We start from the raw sequence: 21877 nt of genomic DNA on the forward strand, positions 1-21877 counted from the left end.
AGAACTAGTTGCATACATCTGTTAATTTTATTGTCTATGATTGCATCTCTGCCAATGGCTTTCAATATGAGTGTTTTTCTGCAGAGAGTCATTGGAGTCTGGAAGAAGTATAATCTGTTTCATAAGATATCCATACAGTTTTCAGAAAAAAATATTTACAGTTTATTCTTTATTAGCATTGTCATCATTGAAATGACATAAATAAGATTCAGTCAGTTTTGACCTTTGAATCAGATTTTCAGTTCACGAGAACAAAAACATGAATATTCAGTTGTGGGCAGATGATGAAATAAAAATAGACCCAGAAAACATTGGTTTTAAAGTGAGTAATATTAGTTAATGTCAAGTATCATAATTTGAGGGGTAATCCTAGGTTTGTTATTTATTTTACTTTATTGCTATTTTTCCTTTTCAGGCACATTATATAGTAAGATTGCAGTTTGTTATATTTTTAGTGTATCATTGCACATAAACTGTGTATCTTTTGCAATGAATAGTAGCAAGTCATACTCAGAATCCAGTAGAAAGTTGTTACATGAAGTTAGTTTAAAAAATTTTCAAGATGAAAAAATATTTCTCCGTCTATATTGCATATGTTGTACAGATAAAAAAAATATAAATCACAGCAATTTTTATATTGCATTGACTACAAATGCTTTTTAACGGCTTTCACTAGCTACCTCATTTAGAATAAGTGTTTTCTATGTTTTAGAATACATATTCTATATTTTCAGACTGCCACCACTGTTCTACAGATGACAATAATGCAGTTAGTTCTTCCATGAGGACTGTGATATCACTTCATTCCATATCAATTCTGGTAAAAAATTAATTTTTAAACTAGCTCTTGTTCTTATTGCAGACTCATAATATGTCAACACAGGAAACTGTTTAATACGATGGAAAAGGGAATGTTTTACCAAGATAGGTTTTTATTTCTGTTTTTTTCTGATATGTGACAAATCCACAAGTTGATATGCAATCTACAATGATTTACAAAGCACCTCATAATACTTAAGAATTGTATAAATGGTGCTGGGTTGTCTCACAATGATTTACTGCAATTTGTCATATTTTGGAAGTCTTCCAAAGTAGACTGGTGACATATACTAAAGAGCTTTCAATGAAATCTGAAATGGTTCATTTGCTATGTCAACTGGAAGGCATGAAGTGATATCTGAAAATCAGCTTAAGATTTATTAACATGATTGAAAATATCCCTTAATGATAAATTGGCACACTGCATAGGCAACATTGTCATTAAGGAAGACAAGGAAATTATTTCATCACATTTTGAAATTATTCATATAATTTTGCATTTGTAATAATGTTGCTAGTGAAATCTATCACTGTAAAATGCAATTGCAGAGGAGCAAAGGGCTGCTGTCAACATCAACATTGGTGAGCAATATACTGAAAGGGATAGATATTGTATATATATGCATTAGTAATGCTGAAAAGGTACAGCTGAAAGCAAATTTTTTTTCAGAAATCACAATTATCACTTTCTAAAATCACTTGTAAAAAAATGTGCAACAACATTTAAAGCCAAGTATCTTATCTTTAAAAGTGGTTATGTTGCAGCCATGCAGGATTTTGTCTATAGGAATAAATGTTCTGCAATGAATTCAAAGAAAGGTCATTGTTGTCAAGCTTTGCACTTTTTTAAAGCATTATTCAATTAAAATAGTATCTAAATTCATTTAATCAGTGTCATATATAAGTTACCTAATTTTTTTATGCTAATAGGAATTTGTTTTTATCACAAAATCCATATTTTTTATGTTTAAGTCAAAACAATATTTGGGAAAAAAATCTTTTTCTTTGATGCACAAGATTCCTTTTACAGTCAAAAATTTTATTTATAAACCGTTATCCTTTTAACTTTCCATAAAAAGTTGCGAATTTCTTTCCTAAGGTTTATTATTTATTTTAATTTTCTTACACTACAACAGGCCTTGATTTGAATTTCTTCATGGTAAAGAAAACATGCTGTGAATAGATGAACAATTCATGAAAACAAACAAAATATCTAGGGCACTTTCTGGAGCATGTAGAGCCAAGGTGTCTCTTTTACCAGTCCCCTCCAAAACATGCTTCCTTTTAATCTTTATTATTATTATTATTATTATTATTATTATTATTATTATTATTATTATTATTATTATTATTATTATTATTATTATTATTATTATTATTATTTTCCCCCCAGTAATGTGACAGAATATTGCAAGCAAGGCATACTAAATTTCTAGTGGGATCAGTGTCCAACAAGTGCATGCAAGGATTAAATGGGACTTCTGGTCTGTGCAATGACAAACTGTATCATACTAATGAGGAACAATTTCCATGTGCCATGTTCAGTCTCACTTTACTCGGCTCTTGGAGACCCCAAGCTAGCCAGAAATACAGACGTTCCCATGTGGCAAACAATCCCTTCAAGAATTTCTTCAAATTTGACCATGTTTTCATGTCAGCATCATGATATGGAGTACTTTTATTTATTAAAAAAAACCCCAACAAACACGAAAGAGAGAGAATATTGCTGTGATCCCTGATGTGCGAACATTTGTGAATCTCCCAATTAATTTAAACTTTATGCTTCGATAAATTTTATGTTTCAGGCTTCTGAGAGTTAAAATCAGTAGTTTCTCATCTGCTTTTCAGGTAGAAGCTGATATGGAAAGCCCATTGTATAAAACACAAATCTCGGACCATGAATGAATGAGAAGAAATACAAGAGGTTTATGCATGGTAAGTTCTCTTTTAAAGGGCTGTGTGTAGACAGATCTTACTCTTTTCTGCAATTGAAAAAGACATCTATAAATATGGCATGTTTACTCCCTGCATAGTGCTTCCAATGTGTGTACTTTTAGGATTTCTCACACCATGACACTTAAAATAGAACCATTTACAAGTTTTTATACCTGGATATCACAGAATGGATTCAGAATACTCATATTTTCATGAATTCTGCAGGATTGTTTTGCTTTAACATCTAAGATCTAAATAGTCACCCTAATAAGTCATTATTGGTCTTATGAGAGCTTCAAAATATGTTAGTGACTGGTAAAACATTACTTGCTAACTTATATTGGCCAAAAGCAAGAGTTCAGGTAATGCAGATGATTATTCAGAAAGAGCATTTTAAAGAGAACTAAGCAATATCTAGAAAGATACTTTTATTATTTCCATTAGGGCTTCTGGAGATTAACGTGTACAAAATGTTATTAATTTCATCAGCACTTCACATGTCTTCAGTGAATATCCAATGTCCATGTTCCTCTTAAAACTGATCAGTGTTTCAGTGATGGTAGAGGCTCTTTCACTGACTTGAACTCTTTCAGATAGCCAAAAACAAAAATATCCTTGCCATTTTGTAAGAATTATTAAAAGTACTGAAATATACTATTGTTAAAAAAAAGGAAATTAATAATTTAATTTCAATTGCTATGATACTTTCTACTTTCTTTCAAAAATATGTGACTGTGATGTTAAAATAGCTGCTGTATTTCATGTGCAGATGATACTGTATGTGTAATCGCATTGTGGTCCTTCAGGATAAAAACACTGTATGAATGATATTTGTGATCTAAAAGCATTACCAGGAGCCAGAGCTTAGATTTTGCAGTGCAAGTCAAGTTCTGTCACCCCAAAGTAAAATTTTATTGAGATGAACAGACTCTCTGGCATTTTTATGCACCTTCCTAATGAATGACAGAGCCTTTGGATAGGAATGTGTTACAGTCTCACCTTCCATGATGATCATTATGTTTTTAGTTCAAAGGCAAGAGAGAAAGAACAAGAAAGAAGCCACAGGAGGGAAACTCACTTTCGTAAGGTCACCATGAATCATGTTCAACTTCTGCACTCTGCTATTATATGCCCATTAGAATACCATAAAATTTTATTGCTATATTTATTTTAAAGAAAAACCCTGAAAAAGAACTATACTGAACTACAGATAGCATATTTTAAGGGTCTTTATATTAAAATGCTGAAGTCATCCTTCATAATTACTGTAGACTCAGCCTTTCTATTGCATAATCCTCCACAGCATGAATGTATTGCGTGTATTATTTTCTCCATATATAAATACAGAGAAATATACAGAAAAACAAAGGATTTCTTACATAACTAGGATGTGTACTTTTCACTAGGCATAGATTTGATCAGAATGTAGCCAATCTGCAGAGATGGACATTCATCAGATTGGAAGTTTTGCAGCTCAAGTGCAGTGCTTCAATGGGTATAATTATGGGAAGAAAAATATTAGCTCGTCCTTTCTTTTCTTTTTCTTTTTTTTCTTTTTTTTTCCCTTTTTCTCTTTGTTTTTCTTTTCTTTTTTCTTTTTCTTTTTCTTTTTCCTTTTCCTTTTTCTTTTTTCTTTTTCTTTTTCTTTTTCTTTTTCTTTTTCTTTTTCTTTTTCTTTTTCTCTTTCTTTTTCTTTTTCTTTTTTTCCTTTTTCTTTTTCTTTTTCCTTTTCCTTTTCTTTTTCGTTTTTTTTTGTTTTAATTAGGCTTGTGGTAGGCAAACATTCTTTCTCTTCTGCTCTTCTGGTCAAATTATCTTCCTTATAGACTCATTCCATCTAAACACCCTTATGTTTTAATTAGAAAAAAATGCTATTTTTTTATACTGTTTCTCGAGTGATCATTGCTGACATCCTCATAATTATTATTCATGTACATTGTTTAATCAAATCTTAAAGGAGATGCAGAAATTATCTGTTCTTTATTCTGGTTTATACTAAGGATGTCAATCAAAAAATTGTGCAGAAAGAAAGTCAGAACTGAAAATGTGTTTCTAAAGTGCTTGAAAAAAAAATAGTGTTATTACTGCAAAGCAGACATCTATGGTACTCTCTCTAGGAAAACAATAATTGACTCTCTAAACCTCTATAAAGAAATCAAATTCACCAAAGTATCTCTATGTAAAATCTCTTTGTGATTGTTTTACATTTTTGGGGTTTTTTTTTTGTTTGTTTGTTTTTTTGTTTTTTTTCTTAGCTATCTAGCAATCTCTCAGTTTTCCCATCAAGGGACTCTTTACACTAGGAGATCATGTTTTTCTACATGGAAACCCTAAAATTTTTATCATCAGTAAATGATAATTGTTAATTTCCCATTCAATAACTGTTGTATTATTCCCTATTGAATAACTATTGTGTTATCTTGTTTCCGGTCAGTGTTAATTTCATGAATGTCATTGATAAGAAGAAATAAAATTATATGATTTACTAGAAAACTAAGTTCCTGGAAGGTATACTTTATTTGTACCCTTGTGTATTTTCAAAATACTTATGAAAATTAAACCAAGAAGTAGAAGACCTTTGCTGGAATTGAATAATTTCTTAGCAATAAGTAATCTTGCTGCTTGATGGAGATAGCTATAATCCACATTTTTCATTTTCTTTAAAGAAGAGAGAATGCAACTAATTATATTTCTTGTCCATTATTTCCACTGAGATTTACATTTCTTAATTTTTTTCAAAGTCTAGATGAAAGTGTTTGACTTAGATGTTTCATTGTTAATAGGACAGAAATGTTTTTTTTTAAAGGCAAAGCTGTAATAGAAAGACATCAAAATGTTAAATTAATTGAAAAAAGTAACAAGAAGATTCAGCTTCCAGTTCAGCAGTGGAAACCATCTGTCTCATATTATTTTCCTTGTAGTATTGAGTGTGTCACAGGATGAATGTCTAAGGACATCTGTAATAAGACCACCATTTATTTTACATTTCAAGTGTTCTCCATATTTTTTGAAAAACACTGCATGATAATGGATCTGAAAGTGCTAATGTATTTTAATACCTTTAATAAGGCATTAAAACTAGTGAGAGAATGATTTACTAAAAAATTCTTTGAAAATATGTACTTGAAAATATAGGCTCTTGAGATAAGCATATACAGCAGCTGTTGAGCCAGCTGCGACATAGCACTATTTTCTCCAAGCTCTTCACAGAAGCCTAACCACACAGTCATAATTTTAACAAAACATATTCAGAAATATGTATACAGTAAAATCCCTGATTTGATGGACTAGTCTCAGGACTCAATAGCAGTAAAAGACTGTTTTAAAGCATGCTCGTATATTGAACAGTCTCTTTAGTAAGAGTAGTATCATATTTGACCAAACTGTGCTCTTGGATTTATATTGTGAGGTGGTCTTCATTTCCAGAAAGCAACTCTGATTAGTGTGACAAAGCATCAGCACAGTTAAAAGTGAGTGAGCCACAGTCTATTCCTGTCTATGTATTACCAACAGAATTGTTTATTGAATTTCAATTATAATGTCAGCCAGTTATGGTGTGTAATTCCTTCTGCTTTTCTGCCCCCAGGAGAAAATGGTGTCATCAGAGTTTAAGCTGAAAACAGAACTGCATCAGTAATAGCTTATATGTCCTGAAAATCTTTCCCTAGAGATTACTGCAGTTCTAATAAAAGAATTCAAAATAAAATTTGAAGTCACCATTAAAAAAAAAAGGACCAACTGAAATCAAACCAGTTATTAATTTTAATCATATACCTCACATATCTAAGAAGCCAATAAGGCACAGTAAATGGAATTCCATATTTTTATGAGTAAATATTTAAAGGAGAATTCTGCTGAGAAGAGATAACAGTGTAAAAGCTTAGTACATTTATTGTGTAATAGAGTGAGATATTCTGGTTGCCTGTTGTTCAGGATTGAGATGAAAATAAGAACTAAAGAGGAGTTTTTCTAAAAAGTAATAATAATTATAAAAATTTCTTTTATTAGCTGTAATATTAATATATATTATTATAATTGAACTATATGAATGTAGACATTTAATTATATATAATTGCTTAGAATTAAATAGAACGCATGTTCCCAGTCAACCTATAACATTCATAGTTATGATGTATGCTAATTTGAATACTGTATAAAGATATTTTTTCCTGTGGTATACCTGTCCCTGTCCCATTTCTCCTGTTCTTTCAAGCTACTCCAGCTTTAAGGTAATAGATGTATCTTCCTCTTCAGAGACACAATAACTTTTGGAGAGAAGAGATCATTAGAAAACAGGATGGATAAATAAACTGGGCCACAGAGTTTCCCTACTCTACTCTCTGGAGAAAAAGCTGACTGATTATATGCAGTACAGTACCAACAGTGTCAGCTAAGAAATTTTTTTCTCTCTGTGTAGAAAGAAAAATGTTGCCACTTTGCTAGGATGACTAGCTCCAATATCTTTGAAAAATAAATGAGGCAGACTATATATTAGGCCTTCTGAGCTACTTGAAGCAATCCATTTTCCAATGAAAGCTTCAGTCAGGTGTACCTAAGTGTATCCAGGAAACTGGTCAATGGTCATGATGCAGAGCAGCAGCTTTTTGCACTTCAAAGTTTCTTTTTACCAGTAACAATTGGATCTTCAGAGTGACTGCTTGCAGTACGATAATAAATTATACTATACCACTATTCTACTGACTAATAGTAGCCAGAGCAATTACAGCAATTTATTACAGAACCATTTTCTCCTTGCCAAAGTGAAACATCAGCTGTATTAAAGCAGCAACTGAAACATAAACTTTTAACCATTTTCTTAATATGGCCGTAAACTCAAGATAAAAATCTGTTCAGGATGTGTGACAGTATACAGGATATGTAGATGAAATGTTTCTGTGTATAGACAAAGCAGTTTAGCTACTACATCAGTAAGATTTACTAAAATTAGCCACTGTTTTTCTTTGCAAATACGCACTAGTCATTGAAAGTCAAAAGAGCTCCCTTCAGTAGCCAAAAAGCTTAAATCAAGACTGAAACCCAAGAGAAATTAGCTTTGGTATCTTCCTCATTTTAACACCTAAACAATCTTTGCCTTATACTTGCACGACACTGAAGAATAATGGGGTATATTTGTCTAAGTTTGAGCTCTATGCACCTATGTAGTGTAATACACACTGTTAAAACACTTCTGGAATACATACATACATACATAAAGACTGACAGATAATAATAGCAAGTAGTTATTCTGTGTAGAACAAACTATCTATTACCCTAGAATAAAAGTGGATCCTAGAGAACCTTGAAAAGTCAGCAGCAGCATTTTACAGCAGGCCCTAGGTTACAAGCAACTCACCAGTGGCCCATCACTGGCCATCAAAGGAGGGCAATCTTGGCATACAGGCCAGTTTTTGGTGTATGGAGAGGACAATGGGGGACAGAAGAAGAATGGTAAGGGTCATGATGACCGGAAACACAATAACTAGTTTGTGTCAGCTGCAACTTGAATGAGGGAGTTTCCGTAGACAGGTTCTCCTACCAATCCCAAGGCAGTGCTGTTGCTCACCAAGTGCTGGTGCTGGGGAAGTAGTGATTCTGTTATCTGTATACTTACTCTACATTCTGCTTTTGCTCTGCATCAACTATCACAAATAATAGGAAAGAATATAGGTACAGTACTGCCAATTAGTATGTGACTATGACTTATATGCATACATAAGTAAATATTTTCATACATACACACACTATATATAGAGAGACACAGACAAAGAGAGTAAAGAGAGAAAGACAAGGAGTACACATACATTGTAACTAACTTTGTAACTGATCAAATGTATCTATCAATCAATCTACACTATGTGTATGTATGGCCAAACTTCGCAAAGGAAGTTTTGGGAAGGGCTGTCCCCACGTGGGTGTGCCCTTCCAGCCTGCGCAGTGGATTTTAGGTGAGGCTCAGTGTGCGCAGAACTGGCCCCACCGTTTAAGTCCTGAGGTTCATCTGCCACGGCCGAGCGAGCTTGGACAGTGACAGTGAAGTCCTCAGGACTAGAACCTACAGCACCCGGCATTTCCCAGGAGGTCTCCCATCCAAGTACTAATCCGGGGCTGACCCTGCTTAGCTTCTGAGATCTGACGGGATCGGATGTCAGGGAGGCATTTAACTGCCCAATCAATCTACACTATATCTGAATTAACTGTATATGGGTTAACTAACCATGTTGCCTGGGTGGACATTTCCCTTCTTTTCTCATCCCTCCACCTGTTTTTGGTTTTGGTGATCCAAAAGTGAGTTTATATTCTGTAACTTAGATTAACAAACAAAGAAAAAAGAAAAAATTAAATTAAATAATTATTTTCTAGGGAAAAGAATCTTCAATATGGTTGATCAGCAGTGGGAGTCGAAAAGTTACTAAGAAAAAAACAAGCCCAAAACACCTAATCTTTTTTCAGTGCTTTTAAATTAAACTGATTTGAATGGAAAACAGGCAATGAATTAGATTTTGTTTCCTTAAAACTGAAAATAATTAATTCATATGCTAAAAAGCCTCTATGCCATTCTATATAAACCAGAGTCAGATGTCTTATAAGCAAATATGGGTTAATCAGGCACTGTAAAAAAAGAACTAATGTAAACCAGAAGGCATTCGTTTAGTCTGCTACATGACCAGTGTTTCATGTAAAATGTAACATCTATTTTTGAAAAGGTTATTAGGCATCAAAGATAAACAGAAGACATATGATATCTTTAACAGGGAGATTGCTTAGATGTTTTTTGAGTTTTTTCTATTCTTGCACAAAATTTAGAAGGAATTAAGATTTGGTGTCTCAGACCTAGCTGTTTTTTGAAAGTCTGGTTTTACTGATGTGGGAATTCAAGTCTTCGGAAAAATTGATTTACTGTTTCTTAAGACAGAGACCAATCATTTTCTTGCATCATTATGGTAGCATTCTGAAATTTGTTATGTCTTCATAAAAGAAAACACTTTGTAGACTAGGTTGGGATACCATTGTTACTGTATAGTGTTCCCATCAGGTAATATTCTTAAACTAAGCTATCTGGAAGTTATGGTCGGGTTTACTAGAAGAAAACTGCTTTTAACAGGGACAGTGTTTTCCAGGGTCTCATATAGCTTCTCTGAAAAGGTATCGGGTGTTGGCTCCTGCTTCTGAGCTTGAATCTGAGAGCTGAGACATGAACAGCTGCAGAAGCAACTGCACACACAACACTATGAAAGATATTGATAAAGTTACCAATTTATGTACAATGAAAGCATGATAACCATCCAGCAGGATCCAAACAACCACTTTTTTTGTCAGTTGGAGTTTATCTGGGTTTCATTACTTTGTCAGAAAGGACTGAGATGGCCTTACTCCACTTTCATATACACAGAATGCTTTCTATCCTGAAAGAAGTCAAGACTAAACCTATAAGAATTCTCAAGGTAAGATTAAGACTTTGATTATTGAAAGGTATTTGCCAACTCCTCCTTTGAAAAAATGTATTTGATAAAGAAGTAAACAAATCAGAGGGTTGACTGATCACCAACCACATGAAGTTTAACAAGGACAAGTGTTGAATTCTGCACCTGAGACAGCAGAACCGTGGATGTATGTCCAGCCTGAAGAATGAGAAACTGAAGGGCAGCCCAGTGGAAAGGGAGCTGGGGGTCCTGGTTGGTGTCAAATCAAATCTGAGTCAATAGTGTAACCTGGCAGACAAAAGGACCAACCAGGTCTTAGGATGCATCAGGAATAGTATCACCAGCCAGTCGTGATTGTCCCACTCTACACACTGGAGCAGCCTCACCTTGAGTCCTGTGTGTAGTTGTGGGCACCACAATGTAAGAAGGATATTAAGCTATTAGAGAGCATCCAAAGGAGGGCTGTGAAGATGGTGAAGGGTCTAGAGGGGAAGCCATATGGGAACATCTTGGGACACTTGGTTTTGTTCCACCTAGAGAAGAGGAGAATGATGAGGGAACTCATCTCAGTCAACAACTGATGAAGGGAAGTGAAGGGGTGGACACTGATTCTTTTCTCTCTGGTGACCACTGATAGGACCTGAGGAAAAGGCATGAAGTTGTGTCAGGGGAGTTTTAGGCTGGATATCAGAAAAAGGTTCTTCATCTAAAGGTGACTGGGCATTGGAACAGGTTCCCCAGGGAAGTGGTCACAGCATGAAACTTGTCTTGAGTTCAAGTAGTGTTTGGACAACATTCTCAAGCACATGGAGTGATTCTTGTGACCATCCTGTGCAGTGCCAGGGCTTGGTCTTCATGGTTCTTGTGAGTGCCTTCCAACTCAGGATATTGTATTATTCTATGATTCTGCCTAATTGCAATGTCATCAGTGGGGCTATATTTGGTCTACTGACGAACTAATAAAAAGTTGTATATTCTAAGATTAACTTGAGAGACTGTTCCTTTTTTCAAAAAGTCTCTGTGTTAATAGGCCTGTGATAAATTATACATAATGTTTTTGGGCAGCAAATCCTGAAACCATGAGGTTTGACCTGGACTTCGAAAAAAATGCAAATAATAAAAAAAGCCAAACCAAAAAACATAACACAAAAAACAATAAGAAATCACCCTCTCCCCCATCCCCCAACAAACCAACAAAAAAAGCCAAACCAATGTACTAGCAAAAAAAGACACACCATCTTTCTCTACAAGGCAGTTTGTCTGCATTAAGTTTGTAATGAAACAATACAGAGTCTAGAATAGAATTAGCTTCCTTTAAACCAACAAGCACATCTATGAAGGAGTTGGCTTCTAATCCATCAATGCTAGAGTAATTTGCAGTTTTCAATTCTGTGTATTTTTATTAGTATTTCACACTCACATATCTAAGTTAAAAATGACAAAATAGAGTGGGCAGCTTGATCTGAGAACTAAGAAGTCTTTAAATGAATCTTTAGTTTGTACACTCTTGCTGCCTCATTAATCCTAAAAGGTGTCAGTCAGTAAGTCTAATAGCTATGAGGGTTCGTGGTGTGGTCAGTTCCAAATTATTATATTGATTAATTGATTGTCTTCTTCCAGTTGTGAATTGTATTAATGCTGGCTCAGACTGACTGGCTGAAGACCAAAACTTAATCTCTTGTGAAAGACAACAAACAGCTTTTCAGTTTCACTGTGGTGGTTAAGTGAGTGATTGGAAAACTAAAACTTCTGGAATGATTATCTGACTAAAAAAAAAAGTGAGATAAAATTAATATATTGTTGGTGATGGTCTAATTTCAGCTGTTCAAGCAAGAAATAAACTCCTTTTGTCTCCAGACTTTTATACATTGGAAACAAGAATACAACGCTTAATTTTCAATGTTTATGCTGGAGTGATAGGATGGGAAACTAAAATAGTCACTGTTTGAAATTACTTTGAGGAATTCATACAATCAGTTTTGTGGTTTCAAACTAAAATCAAAATTGGAAAAGTAAAGGCAGGTAATAAGTCTTGTTGATGCTGACACCTGGAAATATTTGCACAACACCTGTCTATCCCATGAAAACCTAATTTTCTAGAGAATTAAGCATTCTCAAAATTAACATAGAAGAGAGAGAAACTATTGATGTGTTGTTCAGCTTTTTGATTTAATAAGAAAGAATATTATTTGAGGTAGTCACCATTTCTTCTCCATACCTTTCTAATAACATGTAAGAGAATGATTTTGAAGAAAAGTCTTTCCCCCAACTGGGAGATATTTGTCTGTTACTGGAAAATAATATACTTCTCTATATATCTTATAGTGGGGTATATAATTTTTCTCAATTAAAACCAAAACATAGTGGGCGTAAATAATAGTTTTATGGTTTAGGATTTGTTTTTTCATAATCCAGCCATGATAAAGTTCATGAGACTTTGTATCATCTCCTGTGGAATCCATAAACCAGTAATATTGTTTTGGTGAGATTCATCTTTATAGAAAAGCCATGAAAAGTTCTGATTCATAGGAAATCCTTCAAACCCACAAAAGTTTAGTAGGGTAGGAGTGCGCCTGAAGCACATCCCTTGTGAAAATAGGCTGAGAGATTTAGGGTTGTTTAGCCTGGAGAAGAGAAGGCTTTAGGGAGACCTTATAGAACCTTACAGTACCTAATGGTAGCCTACAGGAAAGGGACTTTTCATTAGAGATTGTAGTGATAGGATGAAGGGTAGCCAGTTTCAGACTAAGGAGTGTAGATTTAGATTAGATATAGAATAGGAAGAGGCAGTTAAATGCCTCCCTGACATCCGATCCTGTCAGATCTCGGAAGCTAAGCAGGGTCAGCCCAGGATTAGTACTTGGATGGGAGACCTCCTGGGAAATACTGGGTGCTGTAGGTTCTAGTCCTGAGGACTTCACTGGCACTGTCCAAGCTCGCTCGGCCGTGGCAGATGAACCTCAGGACTTAAACGGTGGGGCCAGTTCTGCGCACGCTGAGCCTCATCTAAAATCCACTGCGCAGTCTCGAAGGGCACACACACGTGGGGACAGCCCTTCCCAAATCTTCGTTCGCGAAGCTGAGCCACACACACAGAATAGGAAGTCTCTGCTGTGAGAGTGGTGAAGCATTGGAACGTGTTGTCTAGAGAAAGTATGGATGTCTTGTCCCTGAAAGTTGTCAAGGCTGGTTTGGACAGAGCTTTGAGGAACCTGCCCTAGTGGAAGGTAAGAACTAGACCCTCTCTAAGACCCCCTTAAATCCAATCCTTTCTATGTATGTAATAAATAAATATAAAAAAGAGAAATGAGTCATAGTGGCAATAATGGCCAAAATTCTAAACATTTAATACCTTTTATTTGTTAATTTGCCAAAATTTAGAGAAATTGAAGAATTCAGCCTGAAGCCAGCTATCCTGGGCATAAACAACACCTAAATTGTAGTTCAATTCAGGCAAATTATCCAGTCTTAGACTTAAGTCACTGAAATTGTTAACAGTTAGTACTAAGGTTTAATAAACAGTAGTAGGCAAAACCCCAACACTATGTTTAATGAAAACAACATTAATGGACACCATCTGTAAAATTAATCTTATAGGCTAAGATGAAGATAAAGGTTTTGTTGCCTTGTTGATTTATGCCTCATCCTTGTCCTCTTCCTCTGCAGTATTCATATGTGCACAAGGGCATTTTTGTCCTATTCCTGAGGAAAAAGCAGCAATGGAGGCAGATTTAGATGCAATCTAACATAGTACTGCCCAAGAATGACTTAATCTTCAGAATTATGACATCTTTATTTCTACCTATATTCTCTGCCTCATGTGCTAAAGAGAACTACAAGTACAGGATATCCAAAGCACCACAGCAACCAGTGTTGGGAATCCTACTGATCCTATCGGGCAATCAGAGGAAACAGAGACAGAGAAACAGATGGGCTGCAGTCATTTGCCTAAACATAGATGTCTTACTACCCTCCAGCTGACATTCAGAAGTGGGATGGTTCCCTGTAGTGATTATGTCCTATCTGCCAGTGATGCATGAATGTTCACATAGTTTAGTGCACTAGAACAGCATTAGGTGCCTACCTCAGGAAAGTGAACCCTATATAATATATATTTTCATCTTGCTAGAAAAACTGAGGAAACAAAATCTCCACCCATAGAACACAAAGAATATTTAATAGCACAAACTGTGCCATGCAGGTACATCAGCCTGGAAAGTACCTTGCTTTTGGAGAGAGGGGAGGGACAAAGTGTTCAGCCAGCACTGTAGGACAATTTGTTATTCAGGTCAGGATAAAAAGATGCAACTATTGCATAAAGTAGTTCAGTTACTGTTGGTTAACAGAATTTAGAACACTTGGAAATACCTTTAATCTATTTGTTGATGTCTGTTCTTGGTTTATATCACCCATTAACAACAGTTGTTCTTCTAAAAAACCCCAAAACCCGACAAAACAAAAAAAAAAAAGAGTTGAGACTACTGCCCAGGGGTAATAAATTTCACAAAAATAGCAATTAATTCAATGAGCCTTGATCTCTATAGGCATCTACTGCTTCTCTAGAGACATTTAACTCTTTAGATCTCATTGCTTTCAGTTGGCCTTAATTTGTGAAATCTCTATTTATCCCTGTTTTATCTTTCCTTTTAATTTCTTATTTGCAGTAAGGAAATACATGCTTAGAGCAGAAAGAAGAAAGTGAGTCCAAGTACTTTTATTCTCTATATAAAGAGAGAATAACATTTAAGAGAATAAAATTTCTGACATTCAAAAAATTGAGATAGATTAGGTGGAATGGAGGATATGCAAAGCAACCAATATAAACGTAGTGGCAAGAATGCTAGATTTGAAATACCACCTCTTCCCTAGGCAAAGAAAAACACTAGGGATTTATATTCAGAGTAAAACACTTTCTCCTTAGCTATTGTGCCTACATTGTCTTCTTGTACATATCTTTATTCTCACTCTTTCCTTGTGAAGGAGTTGATAATGCCCAGACCAACATAGAAGGGAAATGGCATAAACGTTTTGCGAAGAAATGGGTTCGACATTCCTCTGTTAAGGTGGATTAGATTCACATCTTCTAGGGCTTTCCTTGACTGGCTGCCTATAGTCCACTTATACTGAAGAAGACGAATTAGTACAATTGGCATATGTTTGCTTAAAGGAAATTTGTCACACAAAGGTATTTTTGATGAAGTCATAAATGGCATATGAATCCTTAAAATCAGAGAAGATGGAAGATACTTTAATGGAAATGCTTATTGCCAAGTAGTCGCATGCCATTAATGGCTTAGGCCACATGTGGGTAGTGGCATAAAACAGAAAGGAGTGTGAGTGTTTTCTGGGACAGATTATGGCAGTTCCTCATTTTGTGCCAAGAATAAGCACAACAGTTGTGGTTTTGGAAAAATGAAATGCTACAGAGCATAGAGATTTTTCCAGTGCATACCCAGCCAAAAGGAAAAGTTCATTTGTTCTTCATAGCCTGTACAGCAATTAAGTAATTATATGCAGCTAGTGAAAAAAGCCCATGAAGTATTAAAATTTTTATTTACTAGAAATATAAATCACAAGATGTGTTACTTTTCTAGGGAATCAGATGATGAAGACTGAATGGAAATGGAAGAAAGCTTAATTTTGCAGTTTTTTGCCACTTATAAGAAACAGAAACTTTTTTGATGTTTAATTCTTCACACAATCTTTCATAGTATCAGGATGTTACAATTATTAAGTGTAAGACGACCTCTGCTTTACAGGGAAAGTGCTCATAAAATACAATAGTTTTCTTTACAACATGTAAAAATTTGTTGTATTAATTTTTTATCCCATATATTCAATTATTTTGTCTTGATAACCTCTTTTCCCCATTCTTTTTTAAAGCTAATGCAAGTGAAGACCATTTTCTTTGACTACTTTTCTCTAATATTTTCATGGAACAAGGTTGTTACTTTTCTGTTAAGACAGTTTTTTTTTTCATTTCCTAAACCAATAATTCAAGAGACATTAAAATTAACATATATGAAACAATCATATGCAAAATTAGGTATTTGAGAGTCTCCAACAAAAATTCATCTAAGACAGGCAGTTGAGTTTTTTTTTACATCAGTTTGCATTCTGTTTTATACTATTTTCCTATGACATTAGTAACTTTGTTTTTACCTAGTATTCTAGTCTTTTCAAATATATGATGTAGTGGGATCAGATTCCTTGGGTTTCTAAGCATGCTACTATTTGGTAACTAAATACTAAACACAGAAAACAGTTTACAAATGCTAAAATATGAGTAAGTTGATAGTACTAAACATGTAATCACTTTTCCATGTTTTTAGAAAAATCCAGCAATAGCTTGGGTCAGAATTGTATAGACTACCTTGATCTTCATGTAGGTCCTCCATAAAATATCTTGAAGTGAAAAGATTCTCACAATTACTATTTTTTTTTGAAAGTTCTTACAATAACTATTTTGGAAATTCAGATTGTAGCAAGTCAATGTACAATCTGTTGAAATAATAGATTAACAAAAATGATTAAAGAAAATATTTATAAATACTAAATATATATGGTGTGTAATTTAAGACCAAAATCTTAATTAGAACATGGAATTTTGCAGTTTATAAGACCAAAGAATTGAATTTTTGCATGTTTAATTTATATGATTCATCAAGCGGTTAACTTCAACCTGGTTTCTATTATAACTAGTGAGCAGTTAGCATTATGCACTCCTAATATTGCTGGTTTTTTTCTATATTAGACTTAAGAATTTGAAACAATTATTAACAAACATAAGACTTCATCTCTCTCTTAGCTTTGTACTAGTAAAAATTCCTGTGCTGATATCTTATTTACTACAGCCATTCAGCCTGCTACACTATTTACCTGCTTCTTTCCTCTAGTTCTGCACCTGTCAGACAGGCTCAGGCAGTCTAGTGCAAATTATTACTTAACTATCTGGAAGGCACAGGTAGATGTGTGTTTCCTTAGTAAGAAAATCAGGCTTTCAGTAGGAGTCTTCTATAGGTACCTGTGCTAAGGGTTCACTCATATAAGTGAATCTGGTTGTATGGTTTGCAATGAGTAGGGTTAAAAGGCTGGAAACCTGACTCTGTACTGTTTGCATCATCCCTGTGTTACTGACACTGATGAAGGAATGGTTTCCTCATGCTCCCCCTATTACTCTATGAATTTGTACCTTCAGAAGACTCTTCCATCTTAGATCAACTTGAATATTTCTGTTTCCAGGACTCAAGACAATTCATGACTGTCCAAGATTTGGTTTTGGTTTTGCAAAATACCATGTCAGGATTATTTCTTTTTTCTTTTTTCTTCCCAACAGAAAATTTCTTACGCTTGTTTGTTTCTACATGAATAGCATCATGTTGTCATTTTTCTACCTATTGTCACATGTGTTTGTGACATAATACAGGTATAATTTACATATTTGTAATGGCTTTCTATAAGCCTGCATGAAGAAATGCTTTTTGCTAAGATTCACTCACTTTTCTCACGGACTTGTTTCACAGATCATAGAATCATAGAATCAATTGGGTTGGAAAAGACCTCCAAGATCATCAAGTCCAACCTTTCATCCAACTCCAGAACATTTACTAGATCACGGAACTCAGTGCCACGTCCAATCTCAGTTTAAAAATCTCCAGGCATGGTGAATCCACCACCTGTCTGGGCAGCCCATTCCAATGCCTGATTACTCTCTCTGGAAAGAATTTTTTTCTGATCTCCAACTTAAATTTCCCCTGGCAGAGCTTAAGCCCGTGCCCCTTGTCCTATTGCTGAGTGCCTGGGAGAAGAGACCAACCCCCGCCTGGCTAGAACTTCCCTTCAGGTAGTTCTAGACAGTGCTGAGGTCACCTCTGAGCCTCCTCTTCTCCAGGCTAAACAACCCCAGCTCCCTCAGCCTCTCCCCATAGGGCTTGTGCTCCAGTCCCTTCACCAGCCTTGTTGCTCTTCTTTGGACCCGCTCCAGCCCCTCAATAGATTTCCTAAAATGAGGGGCCCAGAACTTAATAATAATAATGATAATAATGATAATGATAATGATAATGATAATGATAATGATAATAATAATAATAATAATAATAATAATAATAATAATAGCTAAACTAGTACAAACAAGATTTTGACAAGAGAAATCTTCAGCAACTTTACAATATTAGCCATAAAATATAAGTACTATAATAACATAGCAAAGCAAGAATATTTCATGTAATCAGTTCTTATGACAGCAAATGATCTGAGATCTAGTGCTACCTGCAGGAACAAAATTTTCTATGATACGGCTTCTTGTATTTTCTGTGTGGAGAATGGTATTTTAAGTAGTGGGTCAAGGTTTTACTATGTTTTATCAATTTATGATAAAAGAAGATACCTATTCTAACATGTCTTATTATCCTAAAAAAGAAGAGGGTACATTATGAATCACACTTTCCAATTCTTCCAAGATCAGTCACAGAAAAAAAAGAACAGTATAAACCCAACATACATCAATGGCTAAAGAAGAGGACTGAAAGATCATGAAAATTGCAAGCAGATATATCTGAAGCAAGAAGGGAGGAAAGATGATTTTTTTTCATAATCCTTGAAAGCCTAACTGTGGGGCAAAAGTTTTCAGGACTCTTGATTTTGTCAGTCATAGATGCAGACTATTAGTGCTCCTAGGTACACCAAGATAATGTACAGGAAGTCTCTAGTTTTGTAGCAGACTCCTTGAAGATGCTGTATACAATTGTATATATTTTAGTCAGCCTTGTTACTGTTCCATGTAAATCTCTAATGAGTTTTCTCTTGAAGATGTAATTCATCATTTCTGAAGTTTAGCAGAACAACTATACAATCCAAGTCTCACTGACTTTGATAAAAATGACCAAGGGAAAGCTGGGTGAGGGAGGAAGTGGAGTCTCAAATACAGACTGTTATAAATCATGTATAGAAACAGGGCTGTACCACTCATTACAAATGCTTCTTGGAACCCAGTAATAAAATAATCTTCCCTAAGGAAATGAGAATAAAAAGAAGGGCAGATGTCATTTTCAGGAAAATAATTGATTGGTGAGATGAGAGAAGAGAAACAGGAAAAAACAACCTCTACAGGAAATCAACTGTTAATAAATATCAAAAACTACAGTCAAGTGACAAGATAAGCTGCAGCATATGTTCTTCCAGCTACAAAATGGAAATCATTTTCTATAGAAGAGATGCTGATAAGCCTGTCTCCTCCCACAAATGCAATCATTTTACATTTTATATTATTTGAAAAGAGCTTGATGATTTTCCTTTGAACAAAAAAAGATGATTCACATTTACCTGTCAACAGAATTTTCAATTCATCTGTTTTGCCTGTGTATTTAAAGGCATATGACAAAACCACAGCATTCCAGGGAGGAAACTTTAGTGAGATGTAAATAAATAATAATTCATAGCCACAAATATTTCTTTACCTTCATCCTAAGTCAAATTACTGTAAATTAAAAACCAAAGAGTTTATAAACTGTGGCACTTTTTTTTCAATAACAGATTGCACTTATGTGCAATATTCTCAACAAGTTCAAAGAAGGTATCCCCCAAAAATAACACCCACTATGAAGGGTAACATACGACAATAATTAGGATGTCATTTGAAGTCTAGATTTAAAAGGAAAGTTAATATCCCAGATATATTTTGCAGTTGTCTAAACAGGGCTAGTGCAGTAGTACATGCAGAGAGTCTGATAGAAGGTAGGGAAGAACAAGTATAGATAGTAAAGAATTGGGCATCTGTTTTACATTACTAATAAATTAGTGTTCAAACCTCCTTTTCATTAAGTAGGAAACCTTGGAAGTGAAGTCTGATTAAGAGTTAAAAGTTTTGTGAAAAGTAGTATCTTGACAATATTTCAATAATCTTTCTCGTGATGTCCTGATGGTATTGGTTCTTGTCACATTTTAAGTCTACTAGGAACAGACAGATAGAGATAACAGATGCAAATGGGAGGTTGTGGGTTTTTGTTCTGAAGTTGTCTGTAAGACAATAAAAGAAAGGCAAGAGGATTCACTTTTTCCCAATCTACAAGTCAGAAATAACAATATAATAACATATTTTCCATGGGGTACTGCAAATAGAAAAAAGGTAGCCTTATAAAGGACAAAATTGTTAGTTTTGTCCTTTCTGGTGGATAGGCCTCATGTAAGTGGTTTTTAAAGAAGAAATCCTCTACCTTTTCCAATGGTGTACTAGTAAGAGTCCTGTCTAAGAGTGCTGTCTTTCTTCAGGGAGTTCTGGGCATAGCACTTCATTTGGGAATGATCTGTCGGCCCTGCCGGCCTGATACTCACAGTACTCCACCAGTGCTGCCCCAGAGAGATGCAAGATGGCTCATCAGCAGGCTTATACCACCCAAAATATGCTCTGCTCCTGCCTCTAGGATTTTCCTATCCTAATGAACACGAGGGCATTTGACTTTAACTATCTATCAGGAGATAGTACAATTTACACCTGACAGAATTTGAGTGGAACAAAACACCTTCTGATTTCCTTCTGTTTGCGTCAAGAGAAGACCACAATTTATGTTAGAAAACCACACTGGGCAACAAGGATTAGAACAAGAAGATAGTAAGTCATGAATCCATTACACAACAAATTTGAAGAAACTTATGTTTATTTCAAATGTGATTCATTCCTATAGCAAGAAATAATGAAACACAGAACCTAAATTATTTTGCTTACTGAAGCTAGACATCTGGACTGACCAGACTTGCAAAGAACTGACTTTCTGCATAACACCAAAACTAGTCCTGATATAAACAGTAATTTATGGTGCCCAGTAATAACAAGTCCATAGCAAATAAATAACATTCTTATTAAGTAATTACAAAATGACTACTTCTTATAGAACCTGAAAAAAAGAAAGTTACATAAACTACAAAATACCAATAGTTTTATAGTCAGATTTGTGTCAGTTTTTACAGATGGAAGTTTTCATTCAGGGACACTGACTCTAGAGTGTTGTAAAAACAGTTCTCAGAAAAATAAAAAGTCCTGTCCTAAACCTGAAAATCTTTTGAGACAGTGACAAATATGAGGTTTATTTAATATATTAGTGATTTTTAGTAATACCATAATTCCATGAGACTTTTTTTTAATCTGGGTAAGTGTAACTAATGCTGAATATCTTTCAAAGTTAATGTATAACTGTTAAAGACAGTACTGTGCAAATGAAAAGAACAGATGTTGAATTTCAAAAATTTTTAACTGGCATCTCATTGTGATCACCAATGGTTGTGCAGATTTGTGTGGAAAAGTCAGCAGAGCAACTGTAGAATCAGCTACTTGATGTTTTATTTAAATTCTACAAAACTCTGGAACATTATCAGTCCCCATTTTATATTGATCATTATTTTTCTGCAAGTTTCAGTTCTTAAAACAAAATTCATAATTATGCTATTGAAGTTTGAAGTATTTTTAGCAGTGATTTTGTGATTGAATCTGCAGCTTTTGCCACTATGACTCCACATTTTTACTCTGCTCTGTGCGTGACAATTTCATCCCCATTGAGATTACCCACAGTCACTAATACAAGGCTTTAAAAGAGTTTAATTGACTAGGGAAGGCATTATTGTAATTATTCCACATAATACCAGCACTACAGGGTTTTTCAAGTGAATTTAATTTCAGAAATATAAACACACTGTTTTATCACTCCATTCAT

This window comes from Pithys albifrons, chromosome Z (assembly GCF_047495875.1).
Source record: "Pithys albifrons albifrons isolate INPA30051 chromosome Z, PitAlb_v1, whole genome shotgun sequence".
Classification (NCBI taxonomy): domain Eukaryota; kingdom Metazoa; phylum Chordata; class Aves; order Passeriformes; family Thamnophilidae; genus Pithys; species Pithys albifrons.